General features: G+C 42.1%; 2 long non-coding RNA genes across 2 annotated transcripts in view; both read left to right on the top strand.

Moving 5' to 3' along the window:
• The first annotated feature begins 953 nt into the window (after nt 1-953).
• Nucleotides 954-14,105, top strand: LOC118096601 (uncharacterized). Its single transcript, XR_004693941.2, has 3 exons — nt 954-1,103; nt 12,373-12,432; nt 14,029-14,105. It is a non-coding gene; the product is annotated as an uncharacterized LOC118096601 (long non-coding RNA).
• A 28-nt stretch (nt 14,106-14,133) lies between these two features.
• The window catches only part of LOC118096462 (uncharacterized), a 91,119-nt gene continuing 81,936 nt past the window's right edge, over nt 14,134-23,316 (top strand). The window contains exon 1 of the long non-coding RNA XR_004693926.2: nt 14,134-14,288. This is a non-coding gene — a long non-coding RNA (uncharacterized LOC118096462). The remainder of the gene's footprint in view (nt 14,289-23,316) is intronic.

Raw genomic sequence — 23,316 nt, 5'->3', positions numbered from 1 at the left:
TTCCTAGGGCCACATGCCCATAGGGGGAGGGCAGAAGCAAAAAGTGGCAGAGCAACAAATGTAAATGCTATCTTTATACAGCAGGGTATTTTCTGCACATACTCACACACCCCTCTGTATCTTCCACCCAGGCAAGCAAGAGGCATTATCAGAGTCCAAGGACACAGTTCAGTCAGGCAAAAAAAAAAAAACACCTCATGTTGTGAAGTAGAACTGATGAAATAGAGCAGCCTGAACTATATTTGAACCCTGGCCCTGAGATTCCTCCTATCTGAAGCAAATACTATGGAGCTGGATGATCTTGTAGTATGGCCTGAAATAAGGCCGTTTCCTGTATTTATAAAAAAGTTCTTATCCAAACAATGGGAAAAGAGTTCTGGCCCAGTACCACGTGATATACCAGGTTTTATGTGTAAGATATTTTCTTTAAATGCAGGGTTAAATCTTCTGACTTTATCTTTGTCCTGAGTTTTAAATACCACCAGTTGGTACAGCCCCAATGCATTAGCCATATCCAGATGTTAAACTGTAAGTGATGCCCTTTGAGGTATGCACACAGCATCTGAAACAGTTGTCCTGTCAGTTTATGGAACTGCTACTGTATGTGATATGGTACCAGGCTATGGAAAGGTTGCCTCCTCACTTGAATGCTAGGAATATCCTCTATCAAAGGCAACTATCTCATCCCATAATGATCCACACACAGTGTTCCTCTCTAACTGTGCAGGATGCACCAAGGTAGGAGAGTCAACAGTGGATGTCATGCAAGGGCTGTGTTCCACACCTGACCTCTATCCAGTTGCTTGCTGCAGCATATTAGGATGAAGAAGGGGAGGGGCACAGCAGCAGTGAGGTCAGTATGGTACAAACGCGCCAATAGAGGCAGCCAGCACATTAACATTGCACTGACTTTGACATGCCTCTCCCTCCTTCTGTCCCAGTATGCTGCAGTGACTCAGCCAGACTCAGCCCCACTGTCCCATGCGCTGCTGGGCAGAGCACATGCTTTATGTGCAGAAGGTCCCAGGTTCAATCCCTGGCATCTCCAAGCAAGGCGGAGAAAGGGTTCTTCCTGGAACCCTGGAGAGCTGCTGCCTGTCAGTGTAAGTAATATTGAGCTAGATGGCTCAGTAGTCTGATTTAGTAGAAGACAGCTTCTTTATGTCCCTAATATGCCTCACTCTGAAAATATTTCAAGAGTTTGAAGGTATTGTTGCATTTTAATTATGTATTCCCCTGCCCCTCCCCTCTGATTAGCTATTGTGCTTGCACAAAACCTTTCAACTTGGTTTAGAAAAATGCTGGTAGTAAAAGATGCTGCCTAGTACACATGAAAAATCTGTCTGTGCAACCCAGTCCTTGTCTGTTTCTCAGTTGCCTCCACCGAGAGGCAGTCTGCATGAGACATTAACCTTACATTCACTATCCAGAGCTATTAATTTCACTTGACTTCGTGTCTTGAGGTTAAAATCATTAATCAGAGTTTCTATCATTAGCTCACTTTCCTCTTCTATTAAGTGATTGTGATCACTTACTATTAATGAGTCATGAAGTTTTAATAATTTTTTCTTAGTGCGAGATTGCTAAACAGTAATTATGATACACAAGGTATGGATGGTTTCCTCCTCAATGTAAATTTTTGCCTTATGTTGATTAAAGAAAACCAGGAAACAACTTGTGGTTTTGAGGTGTCCATCTCTACCATTTTTATAGGTAATTTTTTTAAAAAAATCTAACACAGATCTATTATTTCATTATTGGTAGATCTGTTGTATATATGGATCTTTATGAATAAGTGTTCTGGTTGTGTGTGGTGTACATAAAATGACTCCAAGCCAAAGAGGCTGATTACAAAGCCCACAATTAAAATATGTAATAGCAAAATCCCATGCATACGTACTTAGAAGTATGTCCCATTGTTTTCATTGGGGTTTATTCCCAGATGTGTATAGAATCTGGTGTTTTATTCATTTAGGTCATTTATATACTGCTTAATCATTAGCATTTCTAAATAATGGTCATAAAAATAAACCATACAGAGAATAAAACACTAAAAAGTCATCATAAAGCCAAACACTCCTTAAAATGTCTGCTGGAATAAGAAAACCTTTGACATATTCCCAAAGTTTTGCAAGAAGGCTGCCTGCCTAATTACAGCCTAACTCTTCTTGGAGTTTAATTTCTTTTGTAACTGTAGGTGGGCAACAAGATTAATCTTCACCTTTCCGTTCTAATACCAAAACAGCATAGCAGTAGTCATGCCACAAAAGTCATGTCTGCATATATGGCTTAGATTCCACCTCCCCACCCCCCAAAAAAATATCATGAGGCAACCACCACCACATGCATTGCTCTGTCTTGGCTGGTTCTTCTGTGTTTAATTGACTGTTTAACACACAACTGCCACCCTTGCACCCATTTAACCATAGGATATATAAACGTGATATAATAAGAAGCTAACCTGGACCATGAAACAATGTGAAAGGTGCATTAGGAAAACCTAATTTGTGCTGTTTGTAGCTTTACTCCAGCTCATATTTATACCAATATTGGTACTGTGTCTCATTAGCAGTCCACATTTTATTAGGACCATTACACAGGCATTTGTTGATGCATAGGAGCCAAATGATCTGGACGGAACAAATGGCAGAAAGGGCTATAATTGTGTCCAGATGGATTCACTAGTATCTTTGAAGACATTATGAGTGCTGTGACTGCTGGAGAATTTCCATTTTGACAGTCTGGTAGAACAGTCTGATAGAAGCGGTTATTTCTAATGTCTGACCTCAAATTGTGTCTTTTGATTAACACAAACTTAGCTTTTCTTATCTCTGGAAAGGTCTTACATCCACAGAATCACTACTTTGAAAACTTCTATTTCAGAGTCAAATGTATAACTTATTTGTCTCATAAGATATTGGCCATTGGCAAGAATTATTTATACTATCAGTTGCCATAATCCCTTTCAGTGGACCAGCAAATATGTTGAGGGATTGAGGTCCTTGGGATCATGACCCACTCCTGGCTTTCATGCATTCGTCTGCTCTTTCAGATGTGGAGCATGTATGCGTGAAGGCTCTTCTCCCCATACAACTTGGTGCCCTGCAAAATGCAGAATACACACACACACACACACACACACACACACACACACGGGGGGGGGGGGAGAGAGAGAACACCTACATGTGCACAAGTTGTATATACATGGGCTCTGTTCAGAGAACCAGGTGGGAAGCAGGAACTACTGACGTGAATCTGACCGCTGCCCTACACATTCACTGGTCCTCTGAAAAGCACCAATGCTGTCTGGAATCTCAGCTCAGCTTGTTTTCAAAGGTCTGAGGAACTGATAGCTGTGATCTAAGCAAAGTAAAGCAAGTCACACTGAAGAAGGGGTTGCTGGTGATGCCTGATTAGTTGTAGAAGGGGAAATCATTTTTTGACCCAATTCATGTGAACACAACCACAGGTTACAATGCAATGTGGATGGAGCCAACTCCACATTTCATCAGGCAAAATGAGTTGGGTAATTTGGCAGGTCCTTAAAACTTATTCCTATACAGTATATAGTTCTGATACAGAGAGATGCTGCATAGAACTGAGAATCTGTATGCTGCCTGCATTCCTTCCTTTAAAGGATGCCAAGTGTCATAGTTCAGAGATTTTGGATGTGTTTCCTTTGTGCCTGGGATAGCAAAAGCCAAATACTGCTAGTCTCATTATCCCAGCTATATAGGCGATTCAGAAGCTTTTGGAAGAAGCAGGAAAAATCTATAAAGTTTATTATCATTCTACAGACCGTCTCATGTTGGCAGAGTTCAGTATGAAACAGTATTAACACTTTCAGTCAAAAACCTCTTTGGCAACTAAGGAAGGGCATACATTTAGCACATCCAATGCACATTTAAAGCAGATGACACCCCCCAAAGAATCCTGGGAATTGTAGTTTCCCCCTCACAGAGCTCCAATTTCCTAGCATCCTTAACAAAACTTAGTTCCCAGGATTCTTTGAGCAAAGTCCTTTGCTCTAAGTATATTTTGCGGATTTTCTCAAAGATTCAACATAACTGATTTCTGAGTGCAGATATAAGAGGGGATCAAAGGAGGTGAGGGGTCTGGAGGCCAATTCAGAGGAGGAAAGAATTAAGGAGTTTGGGTATGTTTCACCAGGAGGTGAGAAGAGATGATACTGTCACATACCGGTAGTTGATGGAGCAAATTTGTTCCCTGTGCTTCCAGAGGTTAAGATTTGAACTAACAGGTGCAAATGGAGGAGGACTTAGAAGGAAGAACTTCCTGGTGACACAAGCTGCTCAACAGTAGATTGTACTGCTTCAAGAGATGATGGATGCTTCTTAACTTTCCACCTATCTGGGATGCCACCTATCTGATTGCCACCTATCTGGGATGCTATAGCAGTAGATTGCCTGCATCAACAGGGGAGGCTGACCGTTGGGGTCCTTTCCATCTCTATGATTAGAATACAGGCAGCATGCTTGCACACTGTCCCATGTCAAACTCCCTACCAACAGAAAGGAAAAAAGGTTCTAATGTAGTCTTATCTGTATGCTAGTTTAGTTTTCTGAATGCACCAAGCAAGATGGCACCAGGGCACAAGTAAGATAGGATTGGATCCAAGAACACCAGGCAGAAGGCAGGCAAATAGGCAAGCTATGTTACAGTATAGTACATCCCTCCACTTGGATACACCAGCAGGGGCGTACCCAGGATCAAAACTAGGGGGGGGGGCAAGGGGTGGGCCCAAGGCATGGGAGGGGAGGGGCAAGGGGCGGGGCCAAGGCACAGGAGGGGAGGTGCCACAAAGTGGGGACGTGGGTGGGGCTACAGAGCCCAGGTGAAACTGACTCCAGTCTAATAACACCAAAAGGGAGGAAATCCAGGGAAATAATAAGGAGGATCAGAGAAAGGTCAGGACAAGCAGCTATAAAAAGGGACATTCTCAATGAGCCTGCTGAGGCCCAGCTGTGGTTACGCAAGAGCAAGGACAAGGCATATCCCATACTACGCACATGGGCACTCATATTATGAATGAACAGCATCCTTTGACAGCCTGGCACCTTCCACGTGCTTTGGACCACAACTGCGCTGCCAGAGGCAGATGGGAGTTGTAGTCCAAAGCACACGGAGGGGAATCAGCTTAGCAAAGCCTGCTGTACAGAAATAAATTAAAGTTTGCCTTCTTTTGCCTTATCCCATCTTTTGCCTTATCCCATTCTGGGCTGCATCAATAGGAGTATAGCATCTAGATCAAGGGAAGTAATAGTACCACTGTATTCTGCCCTGGTCAGACCTCACCTGGAGTACTGTGATTCTATGATTATATGAAAAGTATTGAGGGAATGGAGGAGGGGGGGGCAAACTGCAAGTTTTAATATTGTTCCATGCCACCCCAATATCCACAACAGTGAGATTCCAGGGGCCCAGGCACTTACCCAGGGTTCATATTTCCACAGTGGAGATAGTGGTGTCTTTATGATGTATTGCTTATTTACACATATTTATAAGCTGAGCCTACAATACAGGCGCTACATGATTATACTTTGTCCATAATAATTTTCACACAACCATCTTAAGAAATCAATCTATGCCTAGGTAAGCCTGTATAGGATAGCAGCCTGAAGCACAGAAACTATCTACAGCCGCTCCTTTCACTTGAACCCCTCACAGAAATCCTGTAGAGCTGGCCTGAAAGGGACCCCCAGGGTCATCTAGTCCAACCCCCCCCCGGTAATGCAGGAATCCTGCCCACAGCAAGACCGACCCCTTTCATACGTCCGGATTCCTGTAAGCCTAGCAAGCTGAATACACCAAGGTCCGGACTCTTCTGCCCTGCGAAATGCAACCCAATTGTCTGAATGGTGGACAATGTCAGCAAAACAAATAGGCAAGTTTGAAGACATGGCAAACAGTGGCAAAGTTCATTATGAGAAGGAGATGGAAAGTTATATCCCTCCTAAAGGAGAGAAGAAGAAGTAAAAGGACTCCAATTCCCCCAAAAGTCCACCACCTGCTTTCTTCCTGTTTTGTTCTGAGCATCGCCCAAAGATAAAAAGCGACTGTTAGGGCAAAATTCTGGGTGCGAGAATGCTCAGCCACCCAGCTCATCAGGCAAGGGCCTGTGGTCGTTGCAGAGTATAAAAGGAAGGAGTCCAGCCACGATCCGGAGCAAACAGCAAGGTTTATTACTGCGCAGCAGGTTCAATGCCAGACTGAACACCATGAACAGGGCTGCAAGAACTTTTAAAAGTTCCCACCACCATCCCATAATGTACATCGAAAGCATCATACATACATCACTTGTGACAGGGTAAAACGTCAGAAAAGGGGAAGGGGCAAGGGGCATTAGCATACAGGTAAACAGGAGGTAAACAGGATTAACATACGGTAACAATGCACGATGTCCCAGAACATTGTTAAGCAAGTACCAGTAAGTATCTGGGAGGGGATCCTTGAGTACCTGGCGGGGGGGGGGGACAATGGGTCCAGGTGTGAGTATTGCCTCTGGCTTTGGAGGGTTGGGAATGGCAGGAGATGGTACCTGAATGGATTATGGATATGCAGAGGAGCACCACCCTGGCTACCTGACCTCTTGCTTAAAGGATTATGGCTGTTCCCTGCATCCCTGAGAGCCCTTGGCCAGAGTAGCAAAAGGGGGTTTCATTTAGAAATAAAGATACACTGTATTCATTCATAAAGAAATATGGTTACATAGAGTCTCAGGCAACAGAGAAAGGGTAGGAAAGGGAGCCTTTATTACACAGGGCTTGATCTTGAGGGGGTTCGTGTTGGTGCGATACTAGAGTGGTGTTGTAGGATCAAATGGGGTCCCCTTGAGGGCATTTGTGCCAATCTTGATTCCCAAATGAAGCCTCGTTTGGGTGCCCCCCCCCATAAAATTCCCTAACAGTGACCACCCAGGTTTTTCTATTGGTGAGACAGCAAAGAAACTAAAAACCGTAATACATAACAACATAAAAAATATCTGTTGTCAATGCCAACATACCATCGCTTCCAATGAAGCTACATGCAGACTCTTTATAGCAGGGGTGGCCAACTTCCAAGAGTTAAAAACTGGCAGTGATTGATCTACCCCCTTTTGGGGGTTCAGGTTGAGGTTGTTGAGCTTTTTTTTAGGAAGGAAAGCCATCCATGTTTTAGCGGGTTCAGGTCAAAGTTTAGCTTTATTTAGGAAGGAAAGCCCTGTTTTGGGGGCTTCAGGGCAAAGATGTAGAGCTTTTTTTAGGGGAGCCAAAGTTGCTGAGCTTCTTTGGGGGGAGCCAGTGATCTACCACAGACGTCCAGTGATCTATTAGTAGATCATGATCTACCTGTTGGACATGCCTGCTTTATAGCAATAAAGGGGTGCTGGCCCTTTAAGGCTGAAAGAGAAAACTGAGACATCTATGCCCACCCTTTCTAACACACATCTTTTAAGATCACATCACACAGTGGCTGCCCAAACAGCTTGGATGATAAAAGACACAAAGGAGGGAGGACAATTGGGAAAGATATAACACCATTGCATTCCCATGCCTTCCAAGCCTCCTTATGCAAAACCACCCAGTTAAAACGGAACTCCTTTCACACCTCATTATCGCTGGAGGTTTCATTAAACTGATAAAGATCCCCCCTCCCCAAGGACAAGAGTAAAAGCTGTGGTGCCGACCATTTGCTACCTGAAACAAGGAAACAAATTGTATCTTAAATACTGGCACAGGAGCTTTGGAAGGCTCGCCCTGTCCAGCCTCCTCTCTTTACGCGCACGCGCGCGAGAGAGAGACTTCAATCCTTCAGCAGCCAGCTTCAAGTTCTCTCTCTCTCTCTCTCTCTCTCTCTCTCTCTCTCTCTCTCTCTCTCTCTCTCTCTCTCTCTCTCTCTCTCTCTCTCTCTTCCCCCCTCCCTCCCACCGCGATCCCTGGGAGGAACATCAGAGTGAGTGTGGTGTTTTACGTACAGTGTTTTAATCCACACCCCAGCTCTTCCAATTCTGGTTCTCCATTCCCCCCTCCTTGTTTGCTCTAGTAAGAGCAGCAGCAGAATGAGCTGAACGAGTGAAGGCTGTGGGGAGGCAGCCCGGGCGAGCTCCAGCAGGAGGGTGTTGCGCTCTCTCCCCTCCTCTCCCTCGCTGCGTCCTTTTGCTTCTAGAGAGGGGCAGCTGCCAGCTGGCTTCTAGAGTAGGGCAGCTGCCCTAACTTGCCCCATGGTGGGTACGCCCTTGTACACCAGTTATCATAAATGTCACTTCTATCCAAGTGTTGCCCACTGACATCCCCACATCTTCCAAAGTGGGGATTTCCAAAAGTATGAACCCGACTACATTTAAGCCTTTCAGTTTAATAGTACACAGTTATTTAAGCAATAGCTGAACATTAACAGTGGATAAACAGGATGCCATTCTATCCAAAGTAATCTTTATGCCAAAAAAAAAAGCATTAATAACGGTCATTTTATCACTTTGGGTAGGGATGATTAACTGATTAGGGCAATATTGTCCTGTGACTATTTATTGTTTCTAATTATCCTTTCTAGAAAAGCCTAAGTCCCAGCTTCCACTACTTTGCTGTAAGCAATATTGTGAAACCATAAATTCATAATTCTTATCTTTACTGTGCTGAACAAGTGTCTTTGTGTGCTTTTTACAAGGCCCTGCAAGGCTGTGTGTTTTGCATTTCATCACTCTCTAGGCACACCATGGCTTTAAAAAAATAATGTGAGGTTTTAAGCAAAGAGAAACACCATTTTAATTTGAAACAATAATGCAATACCAAGGGAGTTATGGCTGAAAGTTCATAACCATGTGTCTATCAGAGGTAATTTCACTTTAATTGCATCTAAAGTTGATGACCAGCTAACAAATAGAGAATACTCATAATGGCTTTATTTAAATATCCAAGGCCGTTTATGTTTATGACCAGCTTCTGAAAAGTGGGAAATGTGGGCTGGTGGATTCACCCCAGTTTGAATACTAGCACAGCAGCAGCTTTCCATTCCAGGGATCCCCCTCTACCTCCACCAGTGAATGCCAAATTATAATGGGCTTTTCTGGACAGGATAGTTCAATGAGAAGGCTGCTAATAGCACCCTCGATTAAATCATTCACAATAAAAATCCCTTAGTTTGTTTTCTGGGCCAGTTTCAGTTGCATCTATGCTTGCAAACTATTCAGGGCTTAAGTGGCCCTCAAACGCTACAATGTCCATATAAGACATGATATGGTAACCTAGGACACAACAGGGGTTCCTGAATTAACCCCCTGTGTTAATGAGTGAAATGGCTGGCCAAGCAAGAAAAGTGACTCCACAACACCATTGCAATAGCTACAACAGCTTCCCTTTTCATTTTATGAAGTGTTTTTCCTATGTTAGTGCCATCCGCCAATCAAATTTCCAGATTACACCAAACTGGGAGGGCTAGCTAATGCTGTAGTGAAGACAGAATCAGGATTCTTGAACTTTGATACTTGGATACCAAATGGATTTCAGTTTTGGTAAGTTCTGTCCTGTTCATCATTGAGCCACCAGATTTTCAGCTCTATCCTAGTAAAGCCTGCTCCTGATGTTTTCCATTTCCACCACATTCACTAAAGTTGGCTTTTTGACTTCCCCATAATGGAGAAGGGCTGTTGTTACTCTGACTACTAGTGACAATCTAAGCTTGACAACCAGCTGATATGGAGCCTTGATGGGCCATGCTTGAGTGACCAGCTGTAATTATGTACATGTTGAAAACACCATCTGACAACATGCTGAAGTACACTAATGCATTGAAAACAATTGCCCTTAAGCAGAGCACTCTTCAAAATGAGGGACAAAATGAGGTATATAAAATCCCCTGGGAGGACCTTGGCTGTGAATATGAATTTAAGTGCACCTGAGGAGAGAAAACAGAAACAGGCTTGAGAATGAAAAGTGACCTGAATCTTTCCTTGTGTTTATTTAAATCTCCCACTTATAAAACTAGCGACTATTTTACAATCTGCAAAGCCTCTTCACAAAATATCCCAGCCACCTTCTGTCAAACCTCTAGCAGAGGACAGAAACCTTTTGCACAAAGCCCCCGTCCCTACAGAATGCCAGGCATTGCTGGGGTTTTTATAAGTGACAGAGGGTGTTTATTACATGGGAAATCACCATCTTTTCATAGGAAATGAGGTCCCCTCGTGATTTATGTGTAGATTATCTCCACGCCAAAGTAACAGAAGGCTGAATGCTCTGATGATTTAAACTGTGTATATGTTGAACATTTGTAAGCTCAATGTTTGTGGTCAAAATGCCCTAGGATGGTGATGTTACAAGAAACCAGAGGAACAGATCCATTTTTAAAAATTTCTTATGAGGCAAATACCACCTTTTTGCAGGAAACTAAGGAGGAAAACATTTAAGGAAACCTTTTAATGTTCATTCCAACTATAGCAATCAAAGCTTCATTTGAACACAGGCACAGTGAAATATACCATAAATCAATACACTGCATCATATGCTGACTGGCCTGGACACTGGCCATTTGGCAGAAGCAAGGAATTTGTTTGGGTGAAGGGGGTCCATCAAATTAGCAGATTAGAGAGTATAATTTATGGAGAGAGACCGAGGTAAAAGACAGTCCTGCCTTTGTTATCAATTCCCTATTCACTAGTCTTGTAAAATCAGTTCTTCACAGAATCACATTCTCCATGAAGAAATAGTCACATAAGTTAAACAAAACTACATAGGGCATTGAAGGGGGGGCGTGAATCAAACTTGTAGAAAATGTATAATATCTGAGGAGCTAATACAGGCTAAGTTCATACCATACATTTAACACATATTTAAACGACAGTTCCCAAGAGTATTGGGGGGGGGGTTCCAATGTGTGGTGTAGAAGATGCAGCCCTAGGGTCCTGCTCCTCAATATCTTTAGCAACAAGCAGTCTAAATCATTTTCTTAAAGGTTAAAAAATAAAATTCCAGTGCTTGTGTGGGGATAAGGGAGGGTAGAAGGGGGGGGGACCCATAGGATTTCATTTAGTTTAAGTACAAACAATTAGAGAGGATAAATTCTTGTTACTTCATTCCAAAATGCTCTATTTGCTGTTGATACTTTCCTAAATGGAAGAATGATCGCACCAAACTATAAGCATACAAATGTAAAAGGGTGTTGGAAAGAAATAAAGGAGAAAAAAGGGGGGGGGCAAACAATGCTTCCTTGCAAAAGAAAAGTTCTCCAGTTGTTCATGTAGGGCAGTTCAGAGGTGTGCTTATTCATCTCCCTCTATGAAAATGTAACGTGGCCATGATAAATAATCAAGTGGGAGAGGGCAACATACATCAAAGTGCTGTGTTTGAATGGGATAATTCTAGAAGATCTGTGCGTTCTCCTTGCCTTACCCCATTTCACAAAGGACCGAGGCCTAGGGCTATGAGGTCAGGAGATCAAAGACCCTGGAATTTGAAGGCTGAAATCTGAGATTTAGGGATTGACCGTAGTGATGTCACAAGGTGGGCCCTGGTGGTATCATTAAGCATGAAACATTAAGCATGAAACTTAAGTTTGTGAAAGGCTTTTATGAACAGCAGGTGTTAATGATGCATTTGCCAGTTAGTACTTTAAGCATTTAATTTCCTTCTCACCTCACTATTTACCCCCCCCCCCATCCTTCACCAATACTTATATCATTATACAATTGACTACTCTTTAAGGTGCCCCACTACATTCCTGCTTGTTTGGAATAAAATAAAGAAAATACATCGGAACATGTAACGTTAATAAAAGCGTATGCGATCACCTGCAGCGCAGGTCTACCTTTCTGCCATATAAATCAATCTAGCAGAAGTGGGGAGTGATCAGGTGGGCGTAGTGTCACTATCACAAAGGAAATTAACATTCTGAACCTCTTTCTGAAATCACAATTTATTTCCCAAGCCCTGTGTTTAAGACACAGTATGCGATGGGTGTTTCTGTCCACTTAAGTTAAAGTGTCAAGGGTACTCTTCACCTTTCAAAACTTCTATTTCATGCACAGACATAATTTATTTCCCAAGTTCTGTGTTTAAGACACAGTGGGAGGAGCCAAAAATACCAGTAGGCTAGCAGAAGGCCCCTTTCAATCTAGATTTTATTTTGAAACAGTCCTGGTGCTGGAAGGGAAAAAAACCTTGCTGGACTGGGATTGGGAACTTCCCAATTCAGCCTTTTATTTTCTTCAGCCTCAACGGCAACCCCCACATCACCCATTTACCCCGATGTGATTTACTAGTCTCCACTTCACTCTAAATGAAAATAAATAAATAAAATACCTTTTCCAGGCTCTCAGGCTCCACTCAGTCTCTCAGCACTCCTGTCTCCTTGGGTCAATTTTTATCCTTGCCTCCTCAGAGCTGGCTCCAGAAGAAGAAGAAGTCACCCAGGAGTTGTGGCAGGGAGAAGAGGCAACAGGTTTGGTTCCTGCTGCTGCTCTTCTTAATATGCTTTGTTACCTTTTGTGCCCCCCCCTCGCTTCATGCCAGGCTCATATGTGTATTCATAACTGATTGAGCTCCCCTAAATCTGCCTCCGCTCATAACCCTTCTCCTATTTAACCCAGTCCGTTTCCCCCCCTCTTCTTGTACCATCCCTTTCACCTCTGAACCCTGGAGGCAAGAGGTTAAATGGGAGGAGGAAGCCTGCCCTGAGAGGTTATGCAATTATTTGCAACAAGCTCCTGCTGTGCTGAAGCTTGCAAACTGCATGCACAGACTTGATCTTAATAGTAATAAAAATTTAAAGGTGCTCTTCCCCACCTGGAGATCCAAGTCCTCCCCCTGGGGGGGGGGCTGTGGTCACAGGCTAACTTGAAGAATTCAGATTTTCTCGGGGGGGGGGGTCTGGCAACCCTAGGAAAGAGACCAGGGGCTGCTTCCTCAAGTATATAGACTTTGAATCCTGAAATGTGGTGTGAAGGGGAGCTGGGGAGCTTGTCTCTTTGGCAGGAAATGGTGGGCACCATGGCACCTGCAGGCACCATGTTGGTAAGGCCAGAGGTGTAGATAATATTAAACTACAGTAGGTAGCCTAACTGCCTGATGGGGTGTAAGGCAGAGTCCTGCATTCCTGGCACAAGGCCGCAGGTTTAATCTTCGGCATAGTACTGGCAACTGAAAAGATTTGTAAATATGTGGGGCAAGGAAAAAGGAGGGATACTGAAGACATAACATCTCCCCTCCTCCAAAGAATTATCTTGAGTTTGGGGGCAGAAGTGAAATTCAAACCCAGGTCTTTGTGGCTTATCATGGCCCACAAGTAGAGTGCTAGCATTGCACTAGGGGTCTTCTTGTAAAGACTTCTTTTTGCCCAGGCTCTCCCTGATCCATAAGATAGGACCTTGTTTTTATTTGTCTGAATTCCCTGAAATCCTGTTTTCATTGGTTTTCAACATGCATTTATACTACTGTTTTATTGGTTTTGTGTTGTATGCTTGTTTAAGTTATTTTGCTTTTATAATGTATGCTGTGTATTTTTTTTAAAAAAAAATAAGCAATTTATAAATGATTTTAAATAAAATATGTGAATGTTCACATTGATTGATCCTGAGGCAAGCACCTTACTAGGCCCGGCAGACATATTTCAACTAAAAGATAATTACTCAAACCGTAGGGGATCCTAAGTTTATTTGGGATGGGGACCACACAGTGACAAAAGCAGTGTGTTCATTTGTTTTACAGGTATGACTGGTTCAAGAGCCCTCAGAGCACAAAAAGTTAGCAACTCAAGCTGAAAGGAAGGAGCCAAGCTTCCCCTGCCACAGCTTGCCCTTAGCCTGCTTCTCCTGGTGCTGGTCCCTTCCTCCTACCACTAGTAACTGCCATTTCCCCTTCAGATGCCATGTCCTTTTTGTGACATCATAGGCCACCTGTAGCTAACGGCAACAGCTGAGGAGGAATCAGCACAACCTCCCTAGCTAGCTAGGCCTGACAATTGTGGTGGCACCTCAGCAATGATTTGATCATTATTAAAAATATTTATAGCCCATACTAAACTCAGGCTTTTGACTAGGTTATCTGTCCTTGAAGAAAAAGATGGAATAGACACAGCATCCCACCACCAGATGATCACCTCCAGCCAACTGCCAATTTGCCTCCAAACAACTGAGGAAAAAGACTGCTGAATGTCTCAGCTGCTCCTGCTGGGGAAGAGAAAATGGCCCACCTTTATATCCACTCAGCTGCCATGTACTTTTGTGATGTCTCAGGTTGTCCATAGTCAACTGCAACAGCTGGAGATGCATCAGCATAGTCTCCTCGGGTGTCAGAATGGTGAGTGCACCTCAGCAGCGATTCATTTTTATGTTTGTTTGTTATTTAAATGTTTATATACCAGCCTTAATCGGTACTGATACCAGGGAGGGGCATGCCATAAAACGGTTGTAGGTGACCTTTTTCTGGCACAAGGGCTGCATTCCTCTGTAGGGAGCCCCACCACCCCGGGGTTGCATGCTAGTGATGAATGGGGGTCAGAGGCAGAGGGGAGTGCCCCAGACAATGTAATTCTTACAGTTGTACAGTAGGCTATATCCCAGCTATGAAAAACTCAGAGGTTTCTGTGCCCCCCCCCCGTCCCCACCTTTCAATCCACTTAAAGCAAGAAGTATTAACTAATTTCAAGGAAACATTTCAACCAGGCAAAATCACTTCAGGGTGTGGCATACAGTTGGTGAGGAGTATGGGCTGCATTTGACTTGTGGGCAGGTCGTTCCCCACCCCATCATAAAGCCCAAGGATTATATCTAACATGAGCTGCATTCAAAATAGACCTGTTGAATCAGTAGACTTAGTAACATAAATCCACTGATTTCGATGGGTCTCCTCTGAGTACAGTATTTGGATATCGCTTCAATTATTGAAAACACCAGCCCACAAAGGCACTAAAAAAGCTAAACAGGGCAAAAGGGTAAAATACTAGTTTTTTTTTTAAAAAAACCCATAAAAACTTGAGAGCACTTAGCCTGGTGACCAATTTTTTTTGTAATTGATTCCTTATTGTGAGAGTTAAGTCTACAAAGATACTTGAATTTTCAGCTCCGCCAACGATTGCCAGAAAATGTATTAGGCTCTTCCTGTGCCTGTACATTAGGCTCTGGCCTCCCCGCCCCCCATTTAGCAACACTTTTATTGCATGAGACATCTAAGGATCCAAGCCATTCTTGTTGTTTAGTCGTGTCCGACTCTTTGTGACCCCATTCTAGAGGCAGAAATATTTTGGGCCAGGAAGAATATGAAGTAAATAGCATATACTCCTGAGTAAATAGCCTATACTCCAGAGTTCCATACCTTAAAACTGCGAAAATAGAAAGTCGGATTATCTATTTTCAGTGGTACAAAGTATCAAGCTTTATTTATTTATTCCTATACTGTTCTTCACCACAAAAGGCTACAGAGTGGTGGACAAAAATAAGAGAATATAAAAGCATACTATGGAATTAAACAACAAAATAATCAACCTACCGTATAAAATAAGGATCCTTGGGGTGAGCTGGTCTTTCATTCCATAGACATGGAGCCACCAACAAAAAGCTCTTCAAAGCAGTAGGGGAAGAGGAAGAAGACATTGCTATGTACACTAGAAACCAGAAGAGGGAAAGTGTTGGGATGTTTTCACTGTCCCCACCAATCTTGCACAAATGTAAAGTATCTCAGGACACTAGGTCTGAACACAGGTCCTCATCATGGGGGTTTCGTTCCACCCTCACCCCACCCCCCAGAAGATGACTTCATATGATCCTGAGCAGCTAGGAGCTTGTCAGCCACCATTGTTGCCTGCCCCAGATGACCATATGAATCCACCATATGAGCTGGGACTGAACCAAATCCTATGCAGTAGTCTGGGTTTTATGAACATTGCTTCAATGTGATTCCAACCAGACCACATGCTTGTTGGTCACAGAGGTGCTTTTATAAGTGATCCGGTAGACCCACCAAACATGTGAAGCAGGTCAGTTATGGCATTCACATAATGCATAAACACTTCCATCACTATTACAACGCAGACTGCTTTACAGCATATATCAATGTGACAATAAGATCCAAACAAGTAATTTTTGAATAGCTACATCAAAATCAATGGGATCACTTCAAAACCCTGGAGTAACTTACTTGAAGATAGCCATTGTGTCAATGTGGAGCGATGGAGCAAATGGAGTGATGACCAACTGCACTGACATAGTCATAGTCTAGCTATTTATTTACTTTTTCATACACTTTCACATCCCTAAGTAGCCCCAAAGCCGATGATGTTGATACCTAGCAACATCCCCAACACTGCTTTTATACCAAGACTCAGAGGTTCAGAACCTCCCTCAGAATTCTTCTGACAGTAGGCTCCTTAGAAGGCCCCTAAGGGCATCACTGGTGTAAGAAGCCATTCTTCAATAGCAAACACAGTGTCTCTCCCCACACAATCCATAAGCCAAAAATTGTATAGTACAGTACTGTAAATACCACACAGAAGTTGATTGTCCACAGTAATGAAGCTGTCTGATGAAGCAGTATTCATATTACCAAAGAGCTTTTCTGCAAAACACAGAGGTGGGGTGGGGGTGGGAGAGAGATTAGGTTACCAAAACCTATTACTGGTCATTCTGGCCTGACAACCACACACTGAGATAGCTTGCATTAAGATTTCTTCCTAGTTTTTATCTTTCAGGATCTTAAACAGTCATTTTTCTCTAAGCATAACAGTTTTATCTATTGACTGGTTATCTGAAACTTCTCCATATAGCTTCTATGAGATCATGCCTTGGATGCCTTGATGGATGATTCCTTGGAATATTTTCTTGAATTTTATAAATGCTTGGTAGCAGTGAGGAGTGCCTTCTCTCTCTCTACTGCACTGATTCAATGGGTACTAGTTAGTTGTCTGCTACAACAAATGAATTATTTTTTCCTATATACATAAAAATTTGATGTTGTTGCCACACTGCAGTTCACATGCCTTCAGCATGTAAATTTACACTAAGATTGCTTTCTTAGGCAAAGAAATAGTAGGTAGCATAGCATCAATAAAAAAGGGCTTTAAGCGGAGGCTTGACAGGCATATGTCAAGAATGCTTTGATGGTGTTTCCTGCTTGGCAGGGGGTTGGACTGGATGGCCCTTGTGGTCTCTTCCAACTCTATTATTCTATGATTCTAATAAAAGTTGTATATACTACTATGTATTATTATTATTATTATTATTATTATTACTATTATTACTATTACTATTACTATTATTACTACTATTATATAGCTGGCCGTAAATATTACCTGAACAATTTACAACAAAACAATGTTAAAAATACAATCTATAATTTTAATAAACAAAAGAAGTAAAGGCAGTCAAACCTCCACCCGCCCAAATCTCTAAACCTTATTTACATAAAACAATTTGCCGCCAAGATTTAGAGAACAATTAATAACAGGTCCACTAATAAGGTGAATCATCAAAGGCTGTTTAAAACACTACACTAAGCATGGAGCTAAGTCTGAAAAGCAAATTCCCTAACCCTAGATCTGCAACTGATCAAAATATAGGAGATAGGAAGCAGTCATAATGGTCAATTTTAAAATGAAGAGAAATGAGAAGTGGGATGGGGTGGTAGTGGCACTTTTCAGTATCCTTTAATGGCCTTTTATGTGGTGGATATAATGGAAGGACAGCAACCTGATGCCTAATATCCCAGTCATCAGTTAGTTCCTGCTGCTGGAGGTAATGTGGTTAATAATAAGTGTTCCCATGCTAGAACACTGCAGTACCAGGGCTTGTGCTGCTGCTGTGAAATGAAAACTCCAATGCTGGTGTTGCTGAAACTTCCCTTCCATTGAACCAATATAATGAGGGCCCATTCTCACTACTCCCTCAGTGTGCGTTGGCTGTAGAAATAAGTAAGCCTATGTTATGTGTCAAGCAAGTAAACCCAGGGTGAGCAAGCAGTGCCGGTGTCGTACACTGAATGCAGGCTTGATCAGCTTTAGACATTTCACCTCAAAATGTAGGCACTAGATAGGCACTTGCTGCAACTTAGGCTGAATGTAGCATGTAAATTTTGCAGGTCAACAACCTTGCCACAGGCTGATGCAATTACAACTCCACACTGCTTGTTCCTGAGGTGGAAATGATACCTCAGAATATCTGCAAATATATTAACGGGCATCAAGTCTTACAAACATTTTGTCTTATCCTTTTCACTGGTTCCCAGTCCTTCTCCAAACCTAATTTGAAGTGCTAGTTTTGACCTTTAAAGCCCTTTGCAGTTTGTGGCTTCAGCAGTGTTATGGTGGAAGGGTTGCCAAGGAATATAGCTCCAATACCTTTTTTTCAGAGCAGTAGCAATGACAAGTGATTTGCCTGAGAACCATGGTAACAGACAGACCCTCTTTGCTCCAGCAAGTGAATGAGTGAATTCAAATTTGGATGTGACCGATTAACATAGAAGAAGTCAGAGGCTGGATGCTTCTTTCCTTTTCTTTTATTGGGTTCCTACTTCAGGCTTGTATTTTAACTGCAACACCTATTTGCATGTTTTGCATTTTTGACTGAAAGCTTAAGGTTGCATTTCAGCTGGTTGAAGATCTTTTGTTGAAGCTCAGTGGGTTTCTCAAGCTGAACCTATGCAGTCAGTAGAAAGGATATTGAATTCAATGATGTTTACTTCAAGCTGGGAAACAATTTTGAGGACTGCAGTCATGCAGATTCTAGTAATTTGGATGTTGTATTATGAATGCTACTCTTTGATGTGTATGTGTTTAAGTATAATAATGGATCAACATATTTGCCTTTACTTTTGGACTCTTGTTAGGGTATAGCTATGGAGCAGGCATAGGCAACCTTGGCTCTCCAGATGTTTTGGAACTACAACTCCCATGATCCCTAGCTAACAGGGCCAGTGGTCAGGGATCATGGGAGTTGTAGTTCCAAAACATCTGGAGAGCCAAGGTTGCCTATGCCTGCTATGGAGGCTGTCATGATGAGTTCCTATACTTCAAAGTTTACCACGACACCATTGTACTTCACTATCAGAAGAATTCCATTTTCACGTTGCCTACTGTTCCTTGATATCTTTGTCTGACACTTTCTTCCAAGTACCCAAATGAAATATGGTAAATGATAGAGAAAGGTCCTTCTCAATAGTGGTCCCTGAGTTGTGGAATGCTGCCCCCAGAAGGGCCCACTTGTTGCTTACTCAGTCCAATACCTTCTATCATCTCAGGCCTTTTTCATCTTTATTATGCTGTGTCCTGGCATTGTTTTAGCTTTGTGAAATTTTTCAACTTTGCACCATCTTTAAATATTTAGTGCTGCCATGTTTTATTCTCCTGTTCTCTGCTAAGTGGGTTCTGATTTTAAACAAGTAGTTCTGCTGTGTTTTAATGAATTATAATTAATTATAAGGTGAATGTAGTGCAACAGAATATTCTATCCCCTCCTCTCTCTGTGCACCCGCTAAATCTGATTCTTCATAGGAACATTTTTACTGCACTGCTGATGTTGATGGGAGGCCCAGGGTCGGGGCTATGAACAGTCCTCCTCATATGGCTTAATTTTAACTCTTCAGTGTTGCAGCTGTCCATGCAACTCTGCATGCAGTAGTCCAAGTGTGGTGGAGTCTCCTTCTTTGGAGGTCTTTAAGCAGAGGCTTGACAGGCATATAGTCAAGAATGCTTTGATGGTGTTTCCTGCTTGGCAGGGGGTTGGGCTGGATGGCCCTTGTGGTCTCTTCCAACTCTATGGTTCTATGATTCTAAGTCCTCTGGTGGCTTTAAGGTTATGAAAAGGAGTGGGTTTTTTGTTTCTTTCTTTCTCCAAGGAATTGATGCAAAGCTAATATTAGAGTGATCAGAAAAGATTGCAGCCAGATGAACTGAAACCATATGCTAAATGAACTGAATCAGATGAGCAGGGTGACTTTAACTGATCAGTAGATCAGGGTCATTCAAAGCTTGTAAGTCGAAAGCAGGCTGCAAAGTGCTATATAAAGATAATTGAAACGAAGGGAGCAACTTAACAAAACCGTGAATGAAATTCAATGTGGATAAGTGCAAAGTGAGACACATTGGAGAACTAATCCCGTGTAACGATAATGTTGGCTCCAAAAAGACAGTTGCCAAAGCTAACCTGGTGCTGTTGTTGTCTTGCCAGCTTTTGAGGCTGTGCTTTTTCAGACACAGCAAATTAGGCCTTAATTCCAATAGAGAAATGCATGCCATTATCTGAACATTAGAGATCATTGTCAATGTGTGCTAAGCACCAAAAATTAAGAGATAGGGAGCCATCCATTATCCCCATGTTGTGTCTCCCTTATCTATTCCAAATGCCCCCTTTCCTTTGTCACTCTAAAGTGACATATGTCATCAAGGAAAATATGATTTATTGCAGGATGCACATCATTTTTCAGAATGTATGATGACTGCTCTCATAAAAAAAATAGTGAGCAAGATGATAGATCCTTCCATGAGTTGCATAGAACACTATCTGTGAAGGTTAGGTCAGGTTTTATGTCAGCAAAGTACATTGCCAGCCCATGATAATAAACAGTTTTTAAACACCAAGACAATCTAATATCCTAATTATAGGTCTTGTCCAGTAAAACAGTTCCTGTCAATTCCGTTATAAGTTTCACACCACAAATGGTCCTTGCTAATGAAGTTCCCTGCTCGTGAATATGAACGGTTAGTGTTTTTCCTCAATATGCCATCTCATAGCTGCCATCTGGAGGCACTTTTTCTTGTGATAGTGGTTCGATGCAAAATGTCTAATATTTGAGAGCAGTTTGCCGCAAAGATCATACCAACTATGAGGAGAGTCTCCACACTAGCACAGCTCTGAAGTACTAGGAATGTGTGGCAATATTTCCATAAAGCAGATGTGAGGAATCTGTGCTCCCACCCCTGATATTGTTGGACTACAACTCCCATCAATACTGACTGATTGGCAATTGGCAATTCTGGCTGGTCCTGCTGGGAATTGGAGTCAAACAACATTTGGAGGGCAACATTGGGCCTAGAGCTTTCAGTTATTATGCCTCCTCTATGGAGCCACTGCCATTTAGGAATACTTCTAGAGACTTTCGCATGGTGGATATCACATAGGATCTAAATTTGAGGGTTCCTCTTTCTTAGATGAAACAACTGAAGCTTGGGGGGGGAGCTAAAAGGAGTTCTCTATGATTAGCAAAACATTCTCATATTTATTTAACATTTTTAATTACACCTTTCAGAAAACATTTCTCATCATATGGCAAATATGAGTTAAGCATGCAGCAGTGTTTAAACAGCACATAATTTAAAACTTGGGGAAACTGCCAAAGATGTTATAAAATAGTCCTCACCCTTAACACAGTGTAATAAAAATAAAAATATCTTTACAGGAGTAGCCCTTTTAAAACCTTTTTTAAAAAAAGCTGCAGAGAATAAATATTGCAGGGATGGGACCTGCCTAATCTCCCTTGGAATATCAAAATCTGGAGAGAGGATGCTGCAATAAGAGGGGAAGAGTTCCTCCTCCTGCCCATTTGTATGAGTTCTGCACTGTGCCAAGCTGTAACAAGAGGGTGCTGAAGGTAAGGGAAATAGATTCTTTACCGAAGTAACTGTGGCAGGTGGCAGGGGTTGGCTGAATATCCTACAGTTGTAAAGACTGAACTGATAAAGAATGAGCTTTGTTACAAAGGAAATGAGGGGAAAGACAAGAGACCATACAGTTCCTGCCACCCAGGGACTAATTCATGTATGCTCCCTGAAAGGGAATATGATAGCTTGAGTGGAAAGGTTGCATTTAGTCAAAGGCCAAAGGGGAAAGATTGTTAAAATAATAATAATAATAATAATAATAATAATAATAATAATAATAATAATAATGGATTTGTGACAAAGGACACCAATGAAACAAATTCAGACCTGTTCTCTTAACCCAATCATTTGGGGAAATGCTCCTCTGATCAGGAATGTTTTCCAGACAGAAATCATAATGCCAGTTGAAAAAAATGGAAGTAGTCAAACAGTGTTGGTGCTACCAGTGGGGGGTATGTTGGGCTGGTAAGGATATGGGGAAATTTTGATTACCGTAAGTTCAAATTTAAACACAAACCTACCTAATGCTTCCCACAGGAATCTGGTTGACCACTGTGAGAACAGGATGATGGAAAAGATGAGCCTCATCCAACAGGCTCTTCTTATTTCCCTGTGTCCACATCTTATGTTCTAATTCACACTTTCTGAAACAATATGTTAACAGAAACCCAGATATATTTCGTACTCTTCTGAAGTGTGCAATGCAGTCATGTAATATGTATAACAATGCCTATACTGGGCCAAATTGTGCATAAAAATGCATATACTCATGAAAATAACATAAAAATGCTTTATATTATAGGAAATCACTTTGCAAACATTTGTATATTAAGAGAAATTCACACTAAGATGCTGATGAATTTTCATTAGGACCTTTTTTTAAAGTGGAAACTGATGTGAAAATGTTATAAATTGACTGGAGAAATGAGAAATGGAGAGGAGCCAAATGGACAGATTTAACCATCCATGGGGACTGGTGAAAGTTATACAATAGGGAGTGGGAGCTGGTGATCAGGGATGGAAGAGAGGAAAGACAGTAATGCCAAATAATGAGGAGTTTGGAATTGCAATGGTGCTGTCATCTACATAAGAACTTTTTCTGTTAGAAGATTGGATATGCATAACACAGGAGTATTCACACTGAGAAATTCTACAAACACAAGGTATTTAGGAAACATGACAACACAGGATAGCTACGTCATGGAAGCCATGACAAGGAGGTATTCGGGCGATCATTACATTCCTCTGTGAAGATCTTTCCAGCTGACAGTCGCCGTCAGTGACCACCAGCAATGTCTATTCAAATGCCAAATCCCACAAGGATATAATGCGCAAATCACAGGAGCCCTACATCCCTTGCCATAGACAGAGGGAAACAGTAGGGCAACAGGCCCAAGTGGAAACACAAGCACTCTGGTTTATCCAGAAATTCTCTGTCCCCTTCCTGCCTTTTTTCCACCTCCCCTTGTGCCCTCTCAAACCCAAGATAGAAAAATCATCCCACTTTTTGGGAAGGAAAGTGCCAACCTGTCACTGAAAAAGATGTAAGCAGAAGAAACATTTAATACCTCTCACAAAAAAGAAAAAGCAATGGGAAGGTGAGGCTGTATATGTGTATGCGAGAGAGAAGACAGTACTCACTGTACTGATAAACTTTAAAATGTGATTTACTCTGTGAAGGCAGCAGCCTCAGACATCAAAGCTTCAGATTCAATGCAGTATCAAAAAACCATGAAGCTT

This window comes from Zootoca vivipara, chromosome 5, assembly GCF_963506605.1.
Source record: "Zootoca vivipara chromosome 5, rZooViv1.1, whole genome shotgun sequence".
Taxonomy (NCBI): domain Eukaryota; kingdom Metazoa; phylum Chordata; class Lepidosauria; order Squamata; family Lacertidae; genus Zootoca; species Zootoca vivipara.
Note: the sequence above shows the minus strand (reverse complement) of the source record. Positions and strands in the feature narration are given on the sequence as shown.